This window comes from Phyllobates terribilis, unplaced genomic scaffold (genome assembly GCF_046119375.1).
Source record: "Phyllobates terribilis strain yellow unplaced genomic scaffold, ASM4611937v1 Scaffold_12__6_contigs__length_324123572, whole genome shotgun sequence".
NCBI lineage: Eukaryota > Metazoa > Chordata > Amphibia > Anura > Dendrobatidae > Phyllobates > Phyllobates terribilis.
Window position 1 is genome coordinate 196711550 of NW_027362772.1, and position 26520 is coordinate 196738069.

Genomic DNA, 26520 nt, shown 5'->3' on the forward strand with positions numbered 1-26520 from the left:
CCACCGTGTTTCACTGTTGGGATTGTATTGGGCAGGTGATGAGCAGTGCCTGGTTTTCTCCCACATACCGCTTAGAATTATCACCAAAAAGTTCTATTCTCATCTCATCAGACCAGAGAATATTATTTCTCATAGTTTGAGAGTGCTCCATGTGTTTTTGAGCAAACTCTATGCGGGCTTTCATATGTCTTGCACTGAGTAGAGGCTTCTGTCGGGCCACTCTGCCATAAAGGCCTGACTGGTGGAGGCCTGCAGTGATAGTTGGCTTTCTGGAACTTTCTCCCATCTCTCTACTGCATCTCTGGAGCTCAGCTACAGTGATATTGGGGTTCTTCTTTACCTCGCTCACCAAGGCTCTTCTCCCACAATTGCTCAGTTTGGCTGGACGGCTGGGTCTAGGAAGACTTCTAGTGGTCACAAACTTCTTCCATTTAAGGATTATGGAGGCTACTGTGCTGTTAAGAACCTTAAGTACTGCAGAAATTATTTTGTAACCTTGGCCAGATCTGTGCCTTGCCACAATTCTGTCTCTGAACTCCTTGGGCAGTTCCTTTTGAGCTCATGATTCTCATTTGGTCTGACATGCACTGTGAGTTGTGAGGTCTTATATAGACAGGTATGTGCCTTTCCAAATCAATTCCTATCAGTTTAATTAAACACAGCTGGACTCCAATGAAGGAGTAGAACCATCTCAAGGAGGATCACAAGGAAATGGACAGCATGTGACTTAAATATGAGTGTCTGAGCAAAGGGTCTGAATACTAATGACCATGTGATATTTCAGTTTTTCTTTTTTAATAAATTTGCAAAAATTTCTACATTTGTTTTTTTTCAGTCAAGATGGGTTGCAGAGTGTACTTTAATGAGGAAAAAATGAACTTTTTAGAATTTAGCAAATGGCTGCAATGAAACAAAGAGTGAAAAATTTAAAGGGGTCTGAATACTTTCCCTACCCACTGTATGTGGAACCTCTTGAGCCCTCACCTCTACCACTGCCCCCAGTAATGGTTGATGGTAATCTGGAGTTACAGATTTTGAGGATTGTAGATTCTCGTCTCCGTCGTTCTCTACAATACTTGGTGCACTGGAAAGGCTATGGTCCAGAGGAGAGGATGTGGGTTTCAGCATCAGAGCTGAACACTCCCTGGTTGGTTTGCTCATTTCACACCTCTTATCCTGAGTGTCCAGAAGCTACTCGTAGAGGGGGGGGGGTACTGTCACGGGTGTGTCAGAAGTGACAGTCCCCCTGCAATTGGTTGCAGGAGATCTTTACGTTTGGCATTGCAGACACCTTAAAGAGGCGGTCTCTAGGACTCAGAGGCTACCTTCCTCTGGCTAATTAACACCCTGGTCTGGGTGTATAAATACCTGCTGTGTTCTAGAGGGAGGTGCCGGCGATTCATTACTCCTTGTGAAGGCTTTAGCAAGAGCAGTACTTCTTCCTCTCTGGAGCATGAGGACGTGTGCGCATTTGTGTGGAGTCATCTAAAGCTAAGCTATTTCCCCCTGTTTCTCCTCCCTTGTTGTCTTTAGTGTTCAGTGGGGACCGACCAGTGCTCATCTCCTCCCTTCCCTAGCCTGAGGCAAACGCCAGGGAAAGACAGGGCAAGGTACGCGTGCGGCGATTGGTGAAGAGACAATATAGGGACGTTGGGGGAGACAGGGTGACGCTAGATCAACCTAGGATGTCTCCACTGCCCCCTTTCTTTAGAGTCTGGGCTTCCTTTCCCTCTTCCCTTAGTGCAACACAACGTCTTTCTCACACCTTGCATGACAAGCGGTATACAAGTTCTGCAATAGTAATTAAACACTGCCTGTATGTCCACTCCAATCTAAGCTCTCCCTCCTAGATCAACTGTCCCTGAACTGTTTCCAGAAGAGAGTGTGCCTAGCATCATGTCACCAAGTCTTCTATAAGACCCAATAACGCAATGCGGCCGGCCAATCACAGTATTGCCAGTAGCTAATATGGCTACGGCATTATCGTGCATGGCAGGCAATCCCCGCATGTTTATTGGGTGTCTAACAGCCGTGAACAATGCGGGGTGTGGAGTCAAGCATGGCGCTCAAATACCCAAGATACTCGATCAAGTAACGAATGTAACCGAGCACCCTGATTCTTGATCGAGTATTGAGCAGTGGCAAGCCTCTCACTCATCAGTAATGCTTATCTCACTCTATTGTCATCATCCAACTACAGTCACTATCTTATGTCCTAAATCTTAACCTATGCCTTACCCTATACTTATTCTGCAATGTACACCACTCACATTATGCATTATCTATACGTTATTTATACATTACCATATCACAAAACATGGCAATTCACATTATATTACAAAACTACCCAATACATTTCAAATCTGCAGGACATACTTTACACTACACATGATATCATTCACATGAGGCAATTGGTGTCTTTAGGGTCCGGAACGCAACAGCACAGTCCACACTCTTACAAAAGGATATGTGAACTGAAAACCATTGGCATAACAATCAAGGTCACTGCTGTGACTGGGCCCGGCAGATCAGGGTCCCGGCCTATAAAGTTGAAGTGTATTGCGGCGCGCAGGTCCGCACACCACAATATGCACTCCCAACCAAAAAGAGTCCAGAATCTGACGTCACGTGCACGTGACAGGGCATATGACACTGACGTCACATGCTCCCGTCGCATGCTGAAGTCAGCTGCTGCCTTCACAAGAGGAAATGCGCGGCGCGGTAGCAAAGGAACGGTGAGTATTATTTTTTTTATTTAGGGATGCATGCATTATATGACTATTGATGACATATAGTAGGTGGAAGGTCCTTAAAAATGATTTCAGGGAATTAGGCTGCCAGCTTAAAGCAAGGACCTCCAAGATGGTATTCTCTGAAATACTACTTATACTACGTGCCACGCCAAAGAGGCAACGGGAGATTAGGGAGATAAATAAGTGGCTCAGGAGCTGGTGTAGGAAGGAGGGGTTTGGGTTCCTGGAGAACTGGGCCGACTTCTCAGTTGGCTACAGATTCTATGCTAGGGACGGGCTGCACCTCAATGGGGAGGGTGCAGCTGTGCTGGGGGAGAAAATGGCTAGAAGGTTGGAGGAGTGTTTAAACTAGGGATTGGAGGGGAGGGTATTCATTTTATAGGTGGGGAAGATAGTGCAGATAGTGACCTGGGCACAAATAAAGAAATTGGGGATGGGGTTAGAACAGTCAATATAGTAAGAAGGAATAGAGGTACAGAGAGATACATAAAATGCTTGTACACTAATGCCAGAAGCCTCACCAACAAAATGGAGGAATTTAGAATCAATTTTGTTGGAAAATAATTATGACTTGGTGGGGATATCTGAGACATGGCTGGACGAGAGCCATGACTGGGCAGTTAATTTACAGGGCTATAGTCTGTTCAGAAATGACTGTACAAACAAGCGAGGGTGTGTGTGTGTTTATATGTAAAATCATCCTTAAAACCCATCTTGCGTGAGAGTATATGTGAATCTAATGAAAATGTAGAGTCCCTGTGGGAGGAGATAAGGGGATGGGGGAAAAATAATAAATTACTGATAGGGGTTTGTTATAAGTCTCCAAAAATAATAGAAGCAGCGTGGAATATCCTCATAAAGCAAATTGGAGAAGCAGCAACTCAAGGAGAAGTCATTATTATGGGGGGGCTTCAATTTCCCTGAAATACATTGGGGAACAGAAACCTGTAGTTCAAGCAAAGGTAATAGGCTTTTGACAACTATGAGAGACAATTACCTTTCACAACTGGTTCAGGACCTAACAGGAAGGGGGGCACTGCTAGACCTAATATTAACCAACAGGCCAGACCGCATATCAAATATACGAGTTGGGGGTCACTTGGGTAATAGTGATCACAAAATAATAAGTTTTCATGTATCCTTTAATAATATGTGTAGCAGAGGGGTTACAAGGACACCAAGCTTCAGGAAGGCAAATTTCCAACGGTTGAGAGATGATCTTAGTGCAATAAACTGGGACGATATCCTGAGACATAAAACTACACAAAGCAAATGGGAGACATTTATTAGCATCCTGAATAGGACCTGTTAACAATATATACCCTATGGGAATAAACATGCTAGAAATAGGAGGAAACCACTATGGATAAATAGAGCTGTAAGGGGCGCAATAAGTGACAAAAAAAAGCATTTAGACAACTTAAGCAAGTAGGTAGTGATGAGGCATTAAATAAATTATGTGAAAACCAAATCAGGGCAGCAAAGATTGAGACAGAGAGACTCATTGCCAGAGAAAGTAAAAATAATCCCAAAATATTCTTTAACTACATAAATAGTAAAAAACTAAAAAATGATGGTGTTGGCCCCCTTAAAAATAGTCTGGGTGAAATGGTGGATGAGGATGAGGAAAAATCCAATATGCTAAATTAATTTTTTTTCAACAGTATTTACACAAGAAAATCGCATGACAGAAAATATGATTAGTGATGACAAAAAATCTCCATTAAATGTCACTTGCTTAACCCAGCAGGAAGTACGGCGGCGTCTAAAAATCACTAAAGTTGACAAATCCCCAGGCTGGATGGGATACACCCACGAGTACTGCAGGAATTAAGTAACGTCATAGATAGACCATTATTTTTAATCTTTAAAGATTCCATAATAACAGGGTCTGTACCACAGGACTGGGGTATAGCAAATGTGGTGCCAATATTCAAAAAGGGGACAAAAGCCGAACTTGGAAATTATAGGCAAGTAAACTTAATCTCTACTGGAGGGTTTCTTAAGAGATGCTATACTAGAGTATCTGAAGAATAACCTCATGATCCAATATCAACAACTGTTTACGAGGGATCGTTCCTGTCAAACTAATCTGATCAGCTTTTATGAGGAGGCAAGTTCCGGACTAGACCAAGGAAATGCAGTGGATGTTGTGTATATGGACTTTTCAAAAGCTTTTGATACGGTTCCACACAAAAGGTTGATACATAAAATGAGAACAATGGGGATAGGGGAAAATATATGTAAGTGGGTGAGTTTCTTACAATGCTCTGCTGGAATTGTAGACCATTCTTCTTTGGCAAACTGCTCCAGGTCCCTGATATTTGAAGGGTGTCTTCTCCAAACTGCCATTTTGAGATCTCTCCACAGGTGGTCTATGGGATTCAGGTCTGGACTCATTGCTGGCAACCTTAGAAGTCTCCAGTGCTTTCTCTCAAACCATTTTATAGTGCTTTTGGAAGTGTGTTTTGGGTCATTGTCCTGCTGGAAGACCCATGACCTCTGAGGGAGACCCAGCTTTCTCACACTGGGCCCTACATTATGCTGCAAAATTTGTTGGTAGTCTTCAGACTTCATAATGCCATGCACACGGTCAAGCAGTCCAGTGCCAGAGGCAGCAAAGCAACCCCAAAACATCAGGGAACCTCCGCCATGTTTTACTGTAGGGACAATGTTCTTTTCTTTGAATGCCTCTTTTTTTTCCTGTACACTCTATGTTGATGCTTTTTCCCAAAAAGCTCTACTTTTGTCTCATCTGACCAGAGAACATTCTTCAAAAACATTTTAGGCTTTCTCAGGTAAGTTTTGGCAAACTCCAGCCTGGCTTTTTTATGTCTCGGGGTAAGAAGTGGGGTCTTCCTGGGTATCCTACCATACAGTCCCTTTTCATTCAGACGCCGATGGATAGCACGGGTTGACACTGTTGTACCCTCGGAGTGCAGGGCAGCTTGAACTTGTTTGGATGTTAGTCGAGGTTCTTTATCCACCATCCGCACAATCTTGCGTTGAAATCTCTCGTCAATTTTTCTTTTCCGTCCACATCTAGGGAGGTTAGCCACAGTGCCATGGGCTTTAAACTTTTTGATGACACTGCGCACGGAAGACACAGGAACATTCAGGTCTTTGGAGATGGACTTGTAGCCTTGAGATTGCTCATGCTTCCTCACAATTTGGTTTCTCAAGTCCTCAGACAGTTCTTTGGTCTTCTTTCTTTTCTCCATGCTCAATGTGGTACACACAAGAACACATGACAGAGGTTGAGTCAACTTTAATCCATGTTAACTGGCTGCAAGTGTGATTTAGCTATTGCCAACACCTGTTAGGTGCCACAGGTAAGTTACAGGTGCTGTTAATTACACGAATTAGAGAAGCATCACATGATTTTTCAAACAGTGCCAATACTTTTGTCCACCCCCTTTTTTAGGTTTGGTGTGGAATTATATCCAATTTTGCTTTAGGACAATTCATTTTGTGTTTTTTCATTGAAGACAAATTAAATGAAGAGAATAATACCAAAGAATTTGTGATTGCAATCAGTTTCAGGAAGAAACTGAGTATTATCTGACAGAATTGCAGAGGTGCCAATACTTTTGGCCAGCACTGTAGCTGAACTAGAGCGGGTGCAGAGAAGAGCGACCAAGGTTATTTGAGGACTGGGGGGGGTCTGCAATACCAAGACAGGTTATTACACTTGGGGTTATTTACTGTGGAAAAACGAAGGCTTAGGGGTTATCTTATTACTATGGACAAGTATATGAGAGGACAGTACAAAGACCTTTCTACTGATCTTTTTACTCTGAGGCCTGAGACGAGGACAAGGGGGCATCTTCTACGTCTGGAGGAAAGAGGGTTTAATCATAATCACAGACGCAGATTCTTTACTGTAAGAGCAGTGAGACTATGGAACTCTCTGCCGCATGATGTTGTAATGAGTGATTCACTACTAAAATTTAAGAAGGGCATGGATGCCTTTCTTGAAAAGTATATTACAGGTTATATATACTAGATTCCTTGATAGGGCGTTGATCCAGGGAACTAGTCTGATTGTCGTATGGAGTCAGGAAGGAATTTTTTTCCCCAATGTGGAGCTTAGTGCTTGCCACATGGTTTTTTTTTTTGCCTTTCTCTGGATCAACATGTTAGGCTATGGGTTGAACTAGATAGACTTAGTCTTCCTTCAACCTTAAAAACTATGTTACTATGTTACAATGGGGTGCATCATACTTCATAAGATGACTGGGGGTGAATTATACTACTATGGATGACAATGAGGTGCATTATACTACTATGGATGACAATGGGGTGCATTATACTACTATGGATGAGTATGGGGGTACTTTATAGACTATGGTGGTGCATTATACTACTATGAATGATAATGTGGGTGCATTATACTACTATGGATGACAATGGGGTGCATTATACTACTATTGATGATTATGGGGGTCCTTTATACTTTATAGACTATGGTGCATTATACTACTATGGATGATAATGTGGGTGCATTATACTACTCTGGATGACAATGGGGGTGCATTATACTTTATAGGATGACTATGGAGAGTGCATTACACTTTATGGATGACTATTGGTTGTGGATTATACTTTGTGGAGGATTATGGGCTGTGCATTATACTTCATGGATGACCATGAGCTGTGCAGTATATTATATGGAGGATTATGGGATGCAGTATACTACATGGAGGACTATGAGGGGTGCAATCTACTTCTTCTATGGGGCCCCATGACTTCTATGTATGTCCCTGGTAAGTATAATTGCTTTATTTTCTTCTATACATTAAAAATAGCAGCATAACGAGGCACATATGTACCAGGATAGGTGATATATATATATATATATATGTACTAGAATGGGGCCAGGATGAGAGACATATATACCAGGATGGAGGACGCATACATGAATATATAAAAATGTATTCAGGATGGGGGAGCCTGGTCCAAATTTTGCCCCGGGACCCTTCAAACTCTAGTTACGCCACTGGTGAAAACGTATTATTTTGTGATTATCACTATTACTCAAGTAACCGACCAAACCGTACATGTGATATTCTGACTGGCCTATTAGTTAACCCCTTCACGACCTATGATGTATGGATACGTTATAGATCGTGAATCCCCTTTGATTTGGGCTTCGGCACTGAGCCCACATCCTTTCAGGCACATGACACCTGATTTGATCAGCTGTCATGTGCTCCTAACAGCCGCGGGTGGAATCGCTCTCAATCTCTGATAGCGGCATTTAACATGGGTCTCGGAAAATGGTGCCATGTTTTTTAACAAATGTTGGATTTTTTTTTCACCACTTCAATAAAAATGAACCTATAAATGTTTGGTATCTGAGAACTTGCAATGACCTGAAGAATCACAATGGCTGGTCAGTTTTAGCATTTAGTGAACACTGTAAAAAAAAAAAAAAAAAAAAAAAAAAAAATAGAATTGCACTTTTTTCGCAATTTCACTGCACTTATTTTTTTCCCCCACTTTCCAGTACATGATATGGTGAAATCAATGCTGTCCTTCAAAAGTACAACTCATCGTGCGGAAAACTAGCCCTCACATGGCCATATTGACCAAAAAATAAAACAAGTTAGGGCTCTGGGGAGAAGAGGAGCAAAAAACGAAAACGTAAAGATGGAAATCCCAAGGTTGTGAAGGGGTTAATATTAGGTCTAGATGTGCCCAACCCCCATCCCCCTGTATTTTGTGTTCTACATCAGTTTTGAAAGGTAATTGTGTTTTCATTATTGCCAAAAACCTGTTTCCTTTGCTGGACCTGCAGGTTTCTGCTCCCCAATTTATATCAGGGTAGCTGAAGTTCCCCATAATAATGATTTCTTACTGATTCTTTGCTTCATTTATTGGCTTTTTGAGGATATTTTCAGCCTTTTTAACTATATTTGGAGTCTTATAACAACCGCTTAGTATTTTATTATTCTCTCTCCCTCCCCTTGTCTCCACCCACAGGGACTCTACGTTTTCATCAGCCTCACAAATTGCACATTACATATAAACAACCCCCCCCCCCCTCGCTTATTTGTACGGTCATTCCTGAACAGATTATAGACTTGTAAATTAAGGGTATGTTCCCATGATCAGTGTTTGGTCAGGCTTTCATGCAGCTGAACTTCCACATGAATCCTGCACCTCAGCTCACTTGAGTTTTTGTATCCATTTTTGCCGAGAACGTTTTTGTTTCTGTAGGTTATATTTGATTGAAATTTGGTTTCTGCCTAGAAAAAAAAATAGCACTATCTCCTGTTTGCAGACATTGAACACAAATTGCTGAATTGGCTCCTCTTTAAAAATGCTCCTCCACTTGTTAATTCTCATGGTGAGAATTTCTAAGATACGCAAGGTAATTTTTTTATTTTATTTATTTGTTTTAACTTAGAGCATTAGACAATTTTTTTCTTTTTGCGAGCAGCAACAAGCACATCTTAGTCGCCGTTTGTGGGTTTACCCCCTACTTCAGGAGTGTACTGAAAAAGGACACTTTATGAATCTATATCCTGATTTGACCATCTTTTGAGCATGATGTGACTTTTTTCTTATTGATGTTCTTAATTTTTTGTAAATATTCCAAAAAATGTATGTCTTTTTTCCGGCTTACCATCAATGCCTTTGAGAATTTGCTTGAAATTCTGCGTCCATATTTGACCTTTGAAGATACCGTCATGAGGCAGGTGATCTCTGCTGATCAAAGGCTGCTAGTCACCTTGCAGTAATTCTTATTCCATTTTTTGTTAAACAAATGTTGCTACACCAGTTGATCCATTCTGTGCTAACAGCTGAGGAAATTTTTGTAGAACTTTGGCTAGGATAGTGTTAATGTATAATGAGCGAGGGGGACGTGTTTGAGGAGGAGAGGAGATGGGGAGAGGTCAGAGGAGCGGCGGACTGTTTATTTATTTATTTTTATTAACTTAATGTGTGGAAATTCTGGCAGCCAATCAGGGCACAGAAACCATCCACAATGTCCAGATACAAGGGCTTGTGTCTTTGGCTGCCAAAGTCATGTCCGCTTTTTATATGGAGAGTGACATATGTTGTTTTGGCGCAATTTTGTCAGTGTAACAGCGCAGAGAGGCTGCTCCTGCTGCTTCTGAAAGTAGTCAGATAATTATCTCGGTGGTTTATTGTCCACTAGTTCAGATAGGATCCTGCGTGAAATCGACCTTCCAGCATCTAAATCCTTTGTGCTAATAGTGTGGTCCAGACACCAGGCCACATTTCAGAATCTAAATCCTTTGTGCTAATAGTGTGGTTCCGACACCAAGCCACATATCACCATCTAAATCTTTTGTGCTAATTCTGTGGTCCAGACACACTATCTCAGCAAATAGAGATTGTTAATTTTGTGGCAGGTGTCTGACAGGTCTAGGCCTATGGTCGTGAAACAGCTGGTTAAAATTTAAATACATCCAACATGAGTAGGAAAAAGCGACGTTGTGGTGGAAGGGGGTATAGGCTTGGTGTTCGAGGTGTACTTGGGGTGGGTGGTAATGTTACTGAAAACTCTACAAAATAAACACCAGCTCATCCTATCCAAAGACAACTAACAACTTCTGTTACTGGACGGGCTACTCGATTCCCTTTCTTTGGTAGCCGCACAGAGGTATGCCTTGTAGATGAGGGCCAGAAAGAGCATGTGCTCCAGTGGATGACAAGGGCTACATCAAGTGGCTTCTCCTCCTCTTTCTCCACCTTAACATCACACACAGTACAATTCTCAGAGGTGGCACCCCAATTACTCTTGTTTCCACCTGCTTCACAATTCTCCAACCTCCCAACTGACCTAGAGTACAAATAGTATAATTGCGCAGCATGTATGCATGGGACAGGGCCTGGGACATTGCTTGGACCAGCATTTCTAGGTTAAACCTTGATCAGTAACAGGTGCATGAGTGACAGGCGTAGGCCTGGTGCTCTGAGAGCCCTGCCAAATTCAGGCAACACACATGAAGGAGACCCAATTTGAAGTCCAAACATTTCCAAAAATTAGGGGCAGACACCACTAAAATGGCATCAAATTCCAAAGAGTAGAAATAGTATAATGGGGCTCTGATACCCCTTTTACTACAGGCAACCCAACCGATGGAAACCCAACTTGGAGTCTCCACATTTCAAAAAATTGTTAGTAACATCAGCAGCAGTAGCAACAGCAGGCACAGAAGCCACAACAAAGGTGTCACAGACTGCAATAACGCAAGCTCAATACAGCACGCTAAAAACTACACCATCGCCTAGTTTTTTTTTTGTTTTTTTTTTAACCATCGCCTAGTCTGCCCAGTCTGCGACTGGGGTGGAAATTTGTTGGAGCTCCATGACTTGTTCATCTGGGTGAAAGTTAGACAGTCTACACTTTCAGGGGGACAGCTGGATGCGCTTATCCATCAGGACATCACCTGCAGTGCTGAAGACACATTCTGAGAAAATGCTTCGTTCCGGGCATGACAAAACCTCCAAGGCATGACAGGCGAGCTCAGGCCACTCTTCCATTTTTGAAGACCAAAATGCAAAAGGGTCTAACCCCCCCTGATGGCATTGAAATTGAGCTCAATATATTCTTGCACCATCCTCTCCAGTCGTTCACTATGTGTCAGACTTGTACTCTGTTCTGCTGGTGCACAGGCTGGTCTAAAAAATGTGTGAAACTATTCACAGAAATTGCTTCTGCCACTTACACTGCTGCTGCTAATGTTTTTGCGTTGACGACTCGACGTTCCTGAGGTTGGAAGTCTAGAACTGTGATGCACACTGTGTGCCTCACTGCTGTATTGGGGAAAACCACTCTTACGATTGTGTACAAGCATGTTTCGATACTCCAGCATGCGCACATCCCTTTTCAGGCGAGGGGAGCATCTGGCAAAATTTACTCTTGTACCGTGGATCTAACAGAGTGGCAACCCAGTAGTCAGCACTATTTCTAATCTTAACATTATGGGCATCATGTTGCAGATAGTGCAGCAAGAAGGCGCTCATGTGTCAGGAGCTTCCATGAGGTTCAAGTGCATGGTGTGTTGGTGGTGGGGTAACACTGAAGCTTGCTTTCTCCGTCCCCTCCTGCCAACCATGGAGAACAGATAAGAGATCATTATTATTTTTATCTCCTGACTGTTGCACACCATCACCTCTTCCTCCTCATCCCCCTCCATTTCTTCCTCGGTTCCTGCACCTGAACTAACAGTTTGTCTGATTCCATGAGCCTGCCTCGATCACTGTAATCCACCCTCCCATAGTACCCGCCTGTATGACGACAGTCCGAAACTTAGAAATATTGTTATCCCTTCCGCACATCCTCTGATTCCTCCCCTTCTTCTGGGACCACAACCTCCTCCCGCAGACTATTCAAAGTGTGCTCCAGCATGTAGATGACCGGAATAGTGATGCTGATGATATCATCAGCGCTAACCATCTTGGTAGCCATTTCTAAACTGTGCAGAGGTCCTTTTATCTTTGGCCACTCCGCAAGTGTGATTTGCATCACTTCTGTACTGCGTTGGCACAAGCTATACAAAATTACATACTGCACCAGTGCTTGTTGCTGCTGCAACATGTGCAGACTGGAATTCCACCATGTCGGCACATCACCTGTCGACCTGTAGACCGATAGACCTCTGTAGCTATGCAAGTCGATGACCCATGGGGTGCAAATGGCGGAAGTGAGCCTACAGCAACCGTGCTTTCTGCAGCAGTGACTGAGAAATTGCTGTACCACCAGGTTGAGGATGTGAGTCCTGCATGGCGCATTTATGAGGTTGTCCTGGCGTAGGGCCGCCATCAGGTTCACACGGTTATCGCACACGGCCTTCCCTGGCTCCAGGCTCAGTAGAGACAGTCATTGCTCAAACTCGGCCTGAGGCTTGTGACTGCGATCTCCAAGGCATATTCATTTAAACACTGCCTGATTGTGGTGAGCCCTTGCTGCACAGTACAGAGGTGGGGGGAATTCTCTCTGCACATGTCTCATTAAGGGAGAGGTTGAGGGTGCAGGTGGAGACCCTAGAGGAGGTGGAGGAAGGAAGCATGAGCAGTAGTGGAAGTGTTAGTTGCAGAGGTTTGTCCCGCGAGCCTTGTGTATTCCAATATTTTGTGTCTAGTGACACCTTGGTGTCTAGTGGTTTAGTTCACCATCCCTTTGTGTGTAGTGGTTTAGTTCTCCATCCCCTGGTGTGTAGTAGTTTAGTTCTCCATCGTCTGGTGAGTACTGGTTTAGTTCTCCACCCCCTGGTGTGTAAGAGTTTAGTTCTCTATCCCTCTGTGTTTAGTGGTTTATTTCTCCATCCCCTTGTGTGTAGTGGTTTAGTTCTACATCCCCTAGTGTCTAGTGGTTTAGTTCCCCAACCCCTGGTGTGCAGGGGTTTAGTTCTTTATCCTCTGATGTGTAGTGGTTTAGTTATCCATAACCAAGCGTCCTTCAAGCCTTGGGGATTCCAAGACTTGTGGAACAGCACCTTCCCCGCCTGTCCTCATAGTCACCAGAGTCACCCAGTGCCCAGTCAGCAAGATGTAACTCCCCTGACCATGCTTACTCATCCAGGTGTCAGTAGTGAAATGCACTCTGGCAGACATAGATTTTTTTCAAGGAACAGGTGATGTTGTCTGCAACATGCCAGTGTAGCGCAGATACAGCTTTCTTGGAGATGTAATGGCGACTGGGCAACTGGTACTGGGGGACTGCGACACCATCAGCTTTCGGAAACGATCTGTATTCACCAGGTAAAAAGGAAGCATTTCAGTGGCCAACAGATTCTAGATGGTGAAGTTCAAGCTCTTAGATTTGCTTCCTCCTACACATGCTAATCTTTTACGTGACCACAACTGCGGAACCGAGGGTTGGCTGCTGTGCTGAGTGAGGGTGGAGTAGGGTGGATATAACAAACTGCTGGACTGTGAGTGAGGTGCAGGCGGAGTTGTTATGGTGGATTAAGAAAGATATGGTGTGCTCGGTGAAACTAGAACAGCAGGCATGTCCACTTCCGTAACAGCTGATGGGCTCTCACTCACCCAGACTGTAGCGGGTAAACAAGTGGAGGTTCTGCGGCCAGAGACGTGTGTGAGAACACTTGCCATGGTGACGGAGGAGGAAGAAGTGGCACATGCGGTTAATTGGGCAGCCGGTGGTTGCAGTGGCCTACTAGTCTGCATTTTAGCACAGTGAGATTACCAGACTAACGCATGTTGATCACGCATGTGCCGGTTCATGCATGTAGTAGTCAAATTATTGGAATTTTTGCCTCAAGCGAGTAGTTTTTTACAAAATTGGCAGATGACCAACGTGAGTTGGGTCATCCTTTGCAGTCTCAACAAAGGCCCAGGCTAGGTAATCCTATATACACTGCTCAAAAAAATAAAGGGAACACTCAAATAACACATCCTAGATCTGAATTAATGAAATATTCTCATTGAATACTTTGTTCTGTACACAGTTGAATGTGCTGACAACAAAATCACACAAAAATCATCAATGAAAATCAAATTTATTAACCAATGGAGGCCAAAATTAAAGTGGAAAAACACACTACAGACTGATCCAACTTTGATGTAACGTTCTTAAAACAAGTCAAAATGAGGCTCAGTATTGTGTGTGGCCTCCACGTGTCTGTATGACCTCCCTACAACGTCTGGGCATGCTCCTGATGAGGTTGCAGATGGTGTCCTCTGGGATCTCCTCCCAGACCTGGACTAAAGCATCCCCCAACTCCTGGACAGTCTGTGGTGCAACGTGACGTTGGTGGATGAAGCGAGAAATGATGTCCCAGATATGCTCAATCAGATTCAGGTCTGGGGAACGTGCGGGCCAGTCCATAGCTTCAATGCCTTCATCTTCCAGGCACTGCTGACACACTCCAGCCACATGAGGTCTGGCATTGTCCTGCCTTAGGAGGAACCCAGGGCCAACCACACCAGCATATGGTCTCACAAGGGGTCTGAGGATCTCATCTCAGTACCTAATGGCAGTCAGGCTACCTCTGGCGAGCACATGGAGGGCTGTGCGGCCCTCCAAAGAAATGCCACCGCACACCATTACTGACCCACTTCCACACCGGTCATTCTGAAGGATGTTGCAGGCAGCAGATCGCTCTCCACGGCATCTCCAGACTCAGTCACGTCTCTCACATGTGCTCAGTGTGAACCTGCTTTCATCTGAAGAGCACAGGGCGCCAGTGGCGACTTTGCCAATCCTGGTGTTCTGTGGCAAATGCCAAGCGTTCTGCACAGTGTTGGGCTGTGAGCACAATCCCCATCTGTGGACGTCGGGCCCTCATAACACCCTCATGGAGTCGGTTTCTAACCATTTGTGCAGACACATGCACATTTGTGGCCTGTTGGAGGTCATTTTGCAGGGCTCTGGCAGTTCTCCTCCTGTTCCTCCTTGCACAAAGGCGGAGGTAGCGGTCCTGCTGCTGGGTTGTTTCCCTCCTATTGCCCCCTCCACGTCTCCTGGTGTACTGGCCTGTCTCCTGGTAGCGCCTCCAGCCTCTGGACACTACGCTGACAGACACAGCAAACCTTCTTGCCACAGCTCGCATTGATGTGCCATCCTGGATGAGCTGCACTACCTGAGCAACTTCTGTGGGTTGTAGAGTCCGTCTCATGCTACCACGAGTGTGAAAGCGCAACCAACATTCAAAAGTGACCAAAACATCAGCCAGAAAACATTGGTATTGAGATGTGGTCTGTGGTCCCCACCTGCGGAACCACTCCTTTACTGAGTGTGTCTTGATAATTGCCAATAATTTCCATCTATTGTCCATTCCATTTGCACAACAGCATGTGAAATTGATTGTCAATCAGTGTTGCTTCCAAAGTGGACAGTTTGATTTCAGAGATGTTTGATTTACTTGGAGATATATTCTGTTGTTTAAGTGTTCCCTTTATTTTTTTGATAAGTGTATAACACTAATATACTAATGTGTATATATAACACTCTGGTCTACTTTGAAATTAATAGGGTGGTAATCTCTAACAAAAAGAATCCTATTAAGAATACCACTTCTTGGACTCTTCTCAATCAAAGAGTCTTGTTTAGCTTTCCCTAAGAGATGTGGTGGATAACCTTTTGCCATGAAGTTAGACTTCATTTCTGTAAGACTTAATTTCAGTAAGACTCTGTTCACATAAAATAGGTTTTGAATAGCTCTCTTTAGAGAATAAGGGTGTGCATTTTAAAAATTTAAAACTGTTTTTATCAGTACTTTTCTTTAAATAAATCTATATCAAAACCATGTATTTAATTTTCAATAATGTGTACAAAAAATTAATCTCACACATACTGTCATAGTGAACTTTAAGTTACCCCAAATATTCTTTAGATATTTCTCAAAGGTAAAAAGTGTTACTAGTGGCCCTTCCCATATGCAAATTATGTCATCAATATATCTATACCATGTTTTCATGTGTGTTTGAAACAAAATATGGTTATATATATAAAATGTTCCTCAAAAAACGTCATATCCTCATTTGCATATGGGGGGGCCACATTAGCTCCCATTGCCGAACCCCTTTATTGACAATAGAACGTATCCTGGAAGAGGAAATAGTTCTGACTTAGAACCAAAGTAAAAAATCAATGATGCAATTGATTTGGAGCTGGGAAAATTGATTTAAATTCAAAATCCACTTGATCGTCTTGAGTCCCTTACAATGTTCTATTGAAGTATACAGATTAACTACATTTATAGTAACTAATATAGTATCATGCCCAATATTGTCAATTTTTTTTTTTTATTTTATGCAGAAAATCATTTGAGTCCAATAAAAATGCTTTTTTTTTTTTTAAGTTGTGTCAAAATCTTTTCCAAAATGATTGATAATGATGACAACAATGAATTCGTCGATGCCGCGTTTGGCCTCCCGGGAGGGTCAATAAGAGTTTCATGCACCTTCGGCAATATATAGAATACTGGTGTAAGGGGATCTGCCTTCACAAAGTATTCTGCTAATTTATCATCAATGATTTTTATATTTTTATATTTATCAATCAAGTTGGATTCCTTTTCTGAATTCATGATTTAATGGTATGTAGGTGTTATGATCTGAAAATTGTCTTAAAATTTCTCTTTTATATTTACTACAATCCATCTGTCCACAAGACACTTTTCCATAAGGATTTTGGTTTACTCACGTACATTTTGGCAAACTGCTGTCTAGCTTTTTTATGTCTTTGTCAGCAGTCAGGTCCTCCTGGGTCTACTGACATAGTGTTTCATCTTATTCAAATTTTGACAGATAGTTTGCGCTGACACTGATGCACACTGAACAATAAACAGCAAATACATACAAATCTCAAAAAAAGGCCATCTGGCCACAAAAAATCCGCCAACAAGAATTGGACATATACAGCAAAAAATGGCAGAATTAAAATATAACTTTTAATGGGATAATTAAAATCTAAAATAGTATCTAGATACACACAAACAAACATAAATAGGGATGTTATTCACCCAGTGGGGTGGACTAGTTCAGAAAATACAACAGGAGATATATGTTCCTTAATTTACTACAATAATGTTTACTCCTTAATAGTAGAGAGAGACTATCATATGCAAACAGTGGAAATTCATAAGTAGAAAGAAAAGGAACAATCTCACCGGTCCTGCAGCATGAATTTCTCCACAGAATAGCACAGGGTTAATCCAGCGGTCATCCACCTCTGACCCTATAATGCCCTGTTCTCATATGCTGTCCCTAGGACCCCAAAGCTCCCGCCCTGACAAGGGCAGTCCACAGCTGACCCTAAAGATCTGATCAGCCCTACATAGACCCTACAGAAGTTTCCCAACGCGTTTCCTCACCATCAAGTGATTCATCAGGGGAGTAACAGAAAAATTATTATCAATGGTCTAGGGTATGGTAACCCTCCATGCAGGTATATAGAAAAGGCAGTGGCAAAATGGCCACAGGTTGATTGCCTTAAGTATGTTCAGGTACAATTAATCCAAATAATTCCCATGTGTGTACCTTGAGACACATCTGGTCTCATTGGATAACACCGTAAATAGCAGCGAACTTTAGCCAATTAAAGCTCGTATATGCAAATGCCCCCTGCAGGAGCTAAACCCACCCACACATACATGCCCCAGCGATCCACAAACGCCCCATAAAGGGCAGACAGCGATCCCCTACCCCCCAAGGCAGGATCCCCCCGAGGAGACACATCTAAGACCCCCACAAAGAAAAATCCATTATAAGACCCCCTGAAAACGAGACAATCTAACACTTCCCATGCAGTATGCTCCATTCCCACGCCGTGGAACGCTGTTTGCGCTCCACCGATGTCACTTCCGGTCATGTGATCCACACCGCGGCGTCACTTCTAGTTTCTTGGAACGCAAGCCTGCGCTCCACCGCCGTCATTTCCGGTTTCGTGGAACGCAAGCCTGCACTCCACCGCCCCATAGCCATCTCACAGACCCAAAATCAGTGGTCTCAGCAAACATAGCACAATGACCGACCACAAAGAGCATCCCCACTATGTCATAAAGCCTGCACAATGCCCCTAAAGAGGGAATGTGCAAATGACAAAAAAGGAGGGGGGGGGGGGAACGCCTCATATACATAAGATCTATAAGACACACCCCCTATATATATATATATACCTCATAAGCTTAAAGCCACACAACCTCCAGTGGGAGGATAAAAATGCAAAGAGTGAGGATATGTACAGGGGTTTATAAACGATCTTAGATAGCATAGGATAAGAGGGCATAATCAGTACATTAGAAACGAATAAGTGGTGAAAAGGGGGGGGTGAAGATGGAGAGGAGGGGGGGAGGGGAAAAGGAAGAAGGGAAAGGGAGGGGGGCAAAAAAGCCCAACTCACAGGGAGAATATATAAGTAGATTTGCATATAGGGATTCAGAGCCATATCCCTGTTCACTCTATCTCATACACATATGAAAAAGAAAAGGTGTATTTATACATTGATGTCCAAGCAGGTTCAAAAGAAGGTTATGTAATATCTAGTTCCAAAGAGTTAAAGAAAGTCCAAGGCTAAGGAAGCCAGCAGTATCGGGAGAAAAATACAAGCGTTTACTCATCTATAAAGCAGTTGAATGTAAGTTGTTCATTCAGCCCCATAGGGGCCATAGTTTTAAGTCGGAAAATCCACCTTGTTTCCTTCTGTAGGATTACACGATCCCAGTTACCTCCCCTATGGGGTTTAGGGACCTTTTCTATCCCCATGAACAAAATGGCCTTCTTGTCCCCTCCATGAAACTCATTAACGTGTCTCGCAATGGGTGTTTCCCTATGATGTTCAATGTCCCCCAGATGCTCGCCTATCCTCCGTCTCAATTCACGTTTTGTTTTACCAACGTACTCAAGGCCGCATTTACAGGTACCTTTATAAACCACCCCTTGTGTACGGCAGTTAATAAAGTCCAGCACCCGAAATTCCCTGTCAATGTTATTGCCTCGGAATGTTTTACCACACTGTATCGATGAGCAGACCACACATTTTTCACATTTATAGCATCCCTTAGTCAAAGAGCCAAGCCAATTATCCTGTCTAGGTGCAGAGTAGTGACTATGTACCAAACGGTCCCGGAGAGAGCGGCCTTTTTTATATGTAACATGGGGGAACCCCCCAAGGTATGGAGATATATCTCCATCCATTTCCAAGATAGGCCAATACTTGTTAAGGATCTCCTTCGCCTCCCTAGCTCCGTTTCTAAAGGTTGTAATAAACCTAACCACTTCTCCATCATCACCCTTAGGTTTAGAAGTCAACAGGCTAGACCTTCTTCTGGACCTACTCTTGAGGTATGCTTGATGTACCACATCTCTAGGGTAACCCCTTTCATGGAATCTATTGTGGAGGTCGGCAGCCTGCTCCTCAAAAGCAAGATTGGTGGTACAATTTCTGCGAACTCGCAGATATTGGCCTGTAGGGATACCTCTCTTCAGGGGAACAGGATGATGACTTTCCCATCGAAGCAACGAGTTGGTCGCTGTAGGTTTTCGAAACGTACTCGTTTCCACAAGACCACCTCTACCCTTGCGAATCAAAACGTCAAGAAAAGGAAGACAAGTAGAGTCTGCTTCACACGTAAATCTCAGGCCAATCGGATTTTTATTAAGCCCCTCAACGAGGAGCTGAAATTCCTGAACGGAGCCCCTATATATGACAAATACGTCATCTAAATACCGTGCCCACATTTCAATCCTCTCTCCGCCTGAGCAGACTCCCTCCCCAAAGACCATTGTTTCCTCCCACCAGCTCAGGAGCAGATTAGCATAGGTAGGCGCACAAGGGCTACCCATCGCAGTGCCCCTGAGCTGGTGGAAGTACTTATGGTCAAAAGTAAAGAAATTTTTAGTCAAACAAAATTCAAGCGCTTTCAGCAGAAACCCATTATGGGTCCGACACTGCATACTCCTTGTGGATAGATAGTACTGTACTGCCTTCAGACCCATATCATGTGGTATGGAGGAATACAGTGCCTCTACATCCACACTTGCCAAAATGACCTTGGGTCCCAGTGTCACCCCATCCAACTTACGAAGCAAGTCTGCTGTATCTCTGGTGTAAGATGGTAATGCAAGAACAAAAGGGCGTAGCACCTGATCGAGGTATATGCCTAGGTTCTGACAAAGACCACCCACCCCCGATACTATCGGCCTACCTCTAAGGGGATTAATTCCTTTGTGTATTTTAGGTAGGCAATAGAATGTCGCCATCACCGGATGTTGAGGCAGCATAAAATCAAATTCATTTTTGTCAATCAGTTTATCTCTCAGGCCTTTTTTCAATAACTCTGTTAATTCACCCAGAAAGGCCGACATTGGGTTTTCAGAAAGGATCGCATACCCCTGCCTGTCCTTTAACAAATCCAAACACATCCTACAGTATTTTTCGACATCCATGACCACCACATTACCCCCTTTATCTGAAGGTCTGATAACAATGTGGTGGTCCTGTTCAAGATGTCTAATAGCCATTATTTCATCTCTACTACAGTTATACTTATAGAATGTGTTTGTTCTATCAAGTGCCAACAGTTCTCTAGTAACCATATTCACAAACGTGTCAATTGAAGACACGTCTCTCTGTACAGGTGGCATCCTAGTACTCTTCTTCTTAAGGGTAGAGAAAGGTCCCAGTCCCCTAGAATTAGGTTCGGGGATTTCTAGGTTACTGAGGAGGCGCACATCAGGTAAGATATCAAGAGGAATATCAAACTCCTCACACGATTTTTGATCCTGTCTTGCGAAGAATTTTCGCCACCTCAATTTCCTCGCAAAGAGATGCAGGTCCTTTATATATTCAAAGTTATCAAAATCAGAGGTGGGCACAAATGAGAGACCCTTATTAAGTACTGCTAATTCCACGGATCTCAATGTTCTCGATGAGAGATTTATAACTCTTGTATCAGATTCAGAGGTTAGGGTCTTCCCTAATTGATCCGATTCCTCAGGGGGTATGTTGAATCTAAAAAATAAGTATTTTGTACTACATATTGTTGTCTCCCCCCGGAAATGACGGCGGTGGAGCGCAGGCTTGCGTTCCAAGAAACTGGAAGTGACGCCGCGGTGTGGATCACATGACCGGAAGTGACATCGGTGGAGCGCAAACAGCGTTCCACGGCGTGGGAATGGAGCATACTGCATGGGAAGTGTTAGATTGTCTCGTTTTCAGGGGGTCTTATAATGGATTTTTCTTTGTGGGGGTCTTAGATGTGTCTCCTCGGGGGGATCCTGCCTTGGGGGGTAGGGGATTGCTGTCTGCCCTTTATGGGGCGTTTGTGGATCGCTGGGGCATGTATGTGTGGGTGGGTTTAGCTCCTGCAGGGGGCATTTGCATATATGAGCTTTAATTGGCTAAAGTTCACTGCTATTTACGGTGTTATCCAATGAGACCAGATGTGTCTCAAGGTACACACATGGGAATTATTTGGATTAATTGTACCTGAACATACTTAAGGCAATCAACCTGTGGCCATTTTGCCACTGCCTTTTCTATATACCTGCATGGAGGGTTACCATACCCTAGACCATTGATAATAATTTTTCTGTTACTCCCCTGATGAATCACTTGATGGTGAGGAAACGCGTTGGGAAACTTTTGTAGGGTCTATGTAGGGCTGATCAGATCTTTAGGGTCAGCTGTGGACTGCCCTTGTCAGGGCGGGAGCTTTGGGGTCCTAGGGACAGCATATGAGAACAGGGCATTATAGGGTCAGAGGTGGATGACCGCTGGATTAACCCTGTGCTATTCTGTGGAGAAATTCGTGCTGCAGGACCGGTGAGATTGTTCCTTTTCTTTCTACTTATGAATTTCCACTGTTTGCATATGATAGTCTCTCTCTACTATTAAGGAGTAAACATTATTGTAGTAAATTAAGGAACATATATCTCCTGTTGTATTTTCTGAACTAGTCCACCCCACTGGGTGAATAACATCCCTATTTATGTTTGTTTGTGTGTATCTAGATATTATTTTAGATTTTACTGATGCACACTGAGCCTGCAGGACAGCTTGAATTTCTTTGTAACTTAATTGGGGCTGTTTATCCGCCGTCCGGACTATCCTGCGTTGCAACCTTTCATTAATTTTTCTCTGCCACCTACGTCCGGGGATATTATCTACAGTGCCATGTGTTGTAAACTTCTAGATTATGTTGCGCACCATAGACAAAGGAACATCAAGATCTCTGGAAATAGAATTGTAACCTTGAGAATTTTGATATTATTCAACAATTTTGGTTCTCAAGTCCTCAGACAGTTCTCCACTCCTCTTTCTGTTCTCCATGCTTAGTGTGGCACACAGACACATAATGCAAAGATTGAGTCAACTTCTCTTTTAATCTGGTGTCAGGTGTGATTTTCATGTTTGCCAACACCTGTTACTTGTTACAGCTGAGTTTGAACGAGTATCACATGTTTGAAACAAAGTTGTTTACGCAAAATTTTGGAACTGTGCCAACAATTTCTTGTCCAGCCCAGTTTGTGTGAAATTGTGTCAAATTTGCATTTTTTTTCTGTTTTTTTGTGTTGTTCTAATGCACACAAAGGAAATAAACATGAGTATAACAACACATGTGTAATTGCAACAATTTTCTGGGAAAAAAACTTCATTTTCTGAAACAATTTCAAGGGTGCCAACACTTTCGGCCATGGCTGAACATGTACGTCAAAAGGTCGTGAAGGGGTTAACTAACAGACAGGAATTTCTTCTTTACTATTATTAGGGATCTGTATTTAAATATTGATTATATTTATGATCCTAATACATAGCAAATGGTACTAATCTTTTTGATGGAAAAGAATTTGTCTTGAGTTAACATGTATCTATACTTAATGTTTTTTTTTGTTATTTACATTTGTGATTAAATCTATATAACAGTTTGTATATGATGCATCATCCCTTCAGGAGTTTATGCTAATCTTCCAGAGCTAAGTCCTATTTCCCCTTGTTTACTTGATTTTATGACTAAGGGCTGAAAGACCCTGAAACGCGTAATTCATTGAATACTTTTTCCGGTGTTTTTATATGGCCTGTGTATTATTTTAACTAAGACAATAAAGTAGTTTTACTTGCTCATGCTGACTTTCTCAACTTATGGATTACACTGGGATGGTGCAGCTTTCAGGGCATCTGGCCTAATAGAACTAATATTAGTAAAGCATGTGATTTAATAGTTAACTCTGATTTATGTATATTTTCTGCTTGGAAACTGTTCTATTTGTAAATGTGACTTCACTTACACTATTAGCTTTAATGATGGCTACACAAGGCTAAACAGTGCACAAACACTGATAATTTATCAAATTAACACCTTACATACAAATACCCAACCCACTGAGCAACCAGACACCAGAGCAGATGGCAGCTATATCTTCTGCCTCCACCATGCTCACGAATGTCAGTCTCCGCTGAAATGGTGTTCTTCCCACCAAAATCTGGAATCCATGAGAGACCCAACTATAAGTTAATCTACCAACAGGCTTTCACATCCCAAACTACTGTATTTATATGCACATGTAGCTATTTTAAAGACAAATCTAGCAATTCCATTGACTTGATCAGTCCATTTCTCCATTACTGAGAAATCAGAGTTTGCATTGATATGCAAATGAGGCCTAATAACTATTTGTAGATCTGAAGCCTCTGTCACTCCAGCTCTATTCTCCCCCCATTGCCGCCTCCTCCTGCTTCACTGATTGCTTCTTTTCCTGAAGACAAGTGGCATAGAGGCAGTCAGGCAGGAGGAGGCGGTGCTGGGTATTAAATAGAGCTGAAGTAAGAGACCTCAGAGCTTCAGACTCATTTGCATATCTATTCAAATTATGATTTCTCAGTAAGGGAGGAAGCGACTCACCATGTAAAGTCATTGCTGGACTTGTCTTTGAAATAACTACATGTATATTAATAGTTTGTGAAGTGAAATTTTGCTGACATATTCACTTTAAAGCGCCCCTCCACCACTAAAAAAAAGCACAACGCTGGAGTGGTTCTTCAAATTTAAGTCCTATGACCACAGTCATATACTCACCCGGCATCTTCGTAGTTTTTCAGCGCCGTTCCAGTCTCTCATTGCAATCTTATTACAGTAACTTCTGACTGGCTGGAAGTCAGAAGCTACATAACAAATTCTCAGTGTAAGTCTATGGAGCAGCCAACAGGTGACTTTTTCACCGGAGACTGACGGGAGCGGCGGTGAAAACAGATTTAAATGCCGGAAGGTGAGTATGAGACAGGGGGCAAGGAACTTACATTTAAGGTATCACTTTAGCGATGCAATAAAAAAAAAACGCTGGAGTGGTGTTTTAAAGAATACCAGACTCTGCAGTGAGGAATATCTGTAATTGGGCTTGTTAACAACCTCAATATAAGGCCTTAATCACACAGTAGTGATTTTTCTAATACGCAAAAAACGATCCATCATTCATCCGTGTTTTAGATCCTAGTTTAATCATTGTTGGGTCAGTGTGCCAGTTTTTTCCATCAGTGTTGCATGCTCCTTTTAACCTTTAAAAAAATTAAAAGGATTGAAATATTCAGTATTGTTATCAAAATATAAAATTACTTCATCCCTACAGTAAACTCCATGAAACTAATTTTTGGCTGCCGCACCTATTCTTAAAATGCAATCAACACATCATATGTACTCCAAAATTGTATAAATCATGGAAGAATAAATTACTGGTCCAAGGAAATTATCTAAAAATATTTAATTTTTACATTTTTTTTTTACAGGTGTCTCTGTAAATGTACTGACGTGAAGAATTGTGGCCAGGTCATTTTTACCACACAATGATGCCATACTTTTTTTTTTTTTTTTTTACTACATTTGGAATTTTTTTAATGTTTGCTATTACATTGTATGATAAAATAAGTGGTGTCATTCAAAGTTACTACTTTCCTGAAAAAAAGCACTTATTTCTTCCCCATCTTCCTTTTATTTTTCTGTTCCCATACCTATATATCAAAAATAAAAAATGGATGTCAGGATATGGTTAAATACCATTTTATTGCCACTTTTAATAGAGGACATAAAAAGGTCAGGAAAAAAAATCCTACAGCAGTACTGACACATTTTATGTGATAATCCAGAAAGATATTCTACATAATAGATAAAATCTGACACCCGTAACATTCACCACTTGCATAATATCCTTGCTCCAAGAAGGTTACATAAAATGATTTCTGCATCTGGGAATTTTTTGCCATTCATGCATGAGGTGTACAGGTGTGCCACCACTCCCTTTTCTGTGGTTACACAAAATATTTTTTTTCATTTCCTCATCACTACAGAACAATGTGTGTACTATCCAGACATTAAAGAGAGTTGTAAGTCATGTACTGGAAGTGTTCTTCAGGACACGGCGGAGACAGGGGTAAGAAAACTAACTTACACAGTTTGTTCCCGAAAAACAATTTAACTTATTTAGGTGAGTATTTTAACTGGACAATAGAAAACATTTAAAACATTATGCAGACATTAGCCAAACGGCTGAAACCTCTGTGCTATACCCAAGCAATCGGTATTTACTATTTTCTCTATAAATCTGCCTAATGACATACCTGTCTAATCAGGCTGCCTATTACCGGTTTACACCCTGAGAATTGGATTAATTGTATGAGTGTAACATAGAGCTTAGCCTGCGGTGCAGCACAGAAGCTTACAATCTTACAAACATTTCCTTCTACTTCCCCAACCAAATTTCCCTCTCCCTTCCCGTGGTGTATTCAGTAATCTCAGAGGAATAGTCCGTCCTCAACTGCACTGAAGATACCTGTCACGCAAGGTGAGGGAAAGACTAAGGGCAACACTAAGGGAAGAAGGGGAGGAAGCCCAAACAGTAGGGAAAGGGGGAGTAGAGACCCCTAGGCAGATCTGACAACACCCTGGCTCCCCTAACACCCCTAAATAGGTTCCGCACCTATTACCAAGCAGGAAACCTAATCCCTGACTGCACCTAGCGATAGGCCCTAGATAGTGAGGGGGACGGGGTGAGCACCAGTCATCCCCCCACTGCAACTAAAAGTAAAAACAGGTAAACAGACAAGGGAATACACTTGGCTTGAGAAGACACTAGAGAGATCACGCCAACTATCCTTCAAGAGAACGCTAAAAAGACATTATATGACTACTAGTACTTCAGCCTGGACAGTGGAAAAATAGAACTATCACCGGTGACTCTCTGGAGAGACTGAAGGCATTTAAACATCCAGCAAGGGTATGTCAATTAGCAGCAGAAGTTGGAAGTCCCTGCTGGGTCCTAGAAGGAGAAGGAT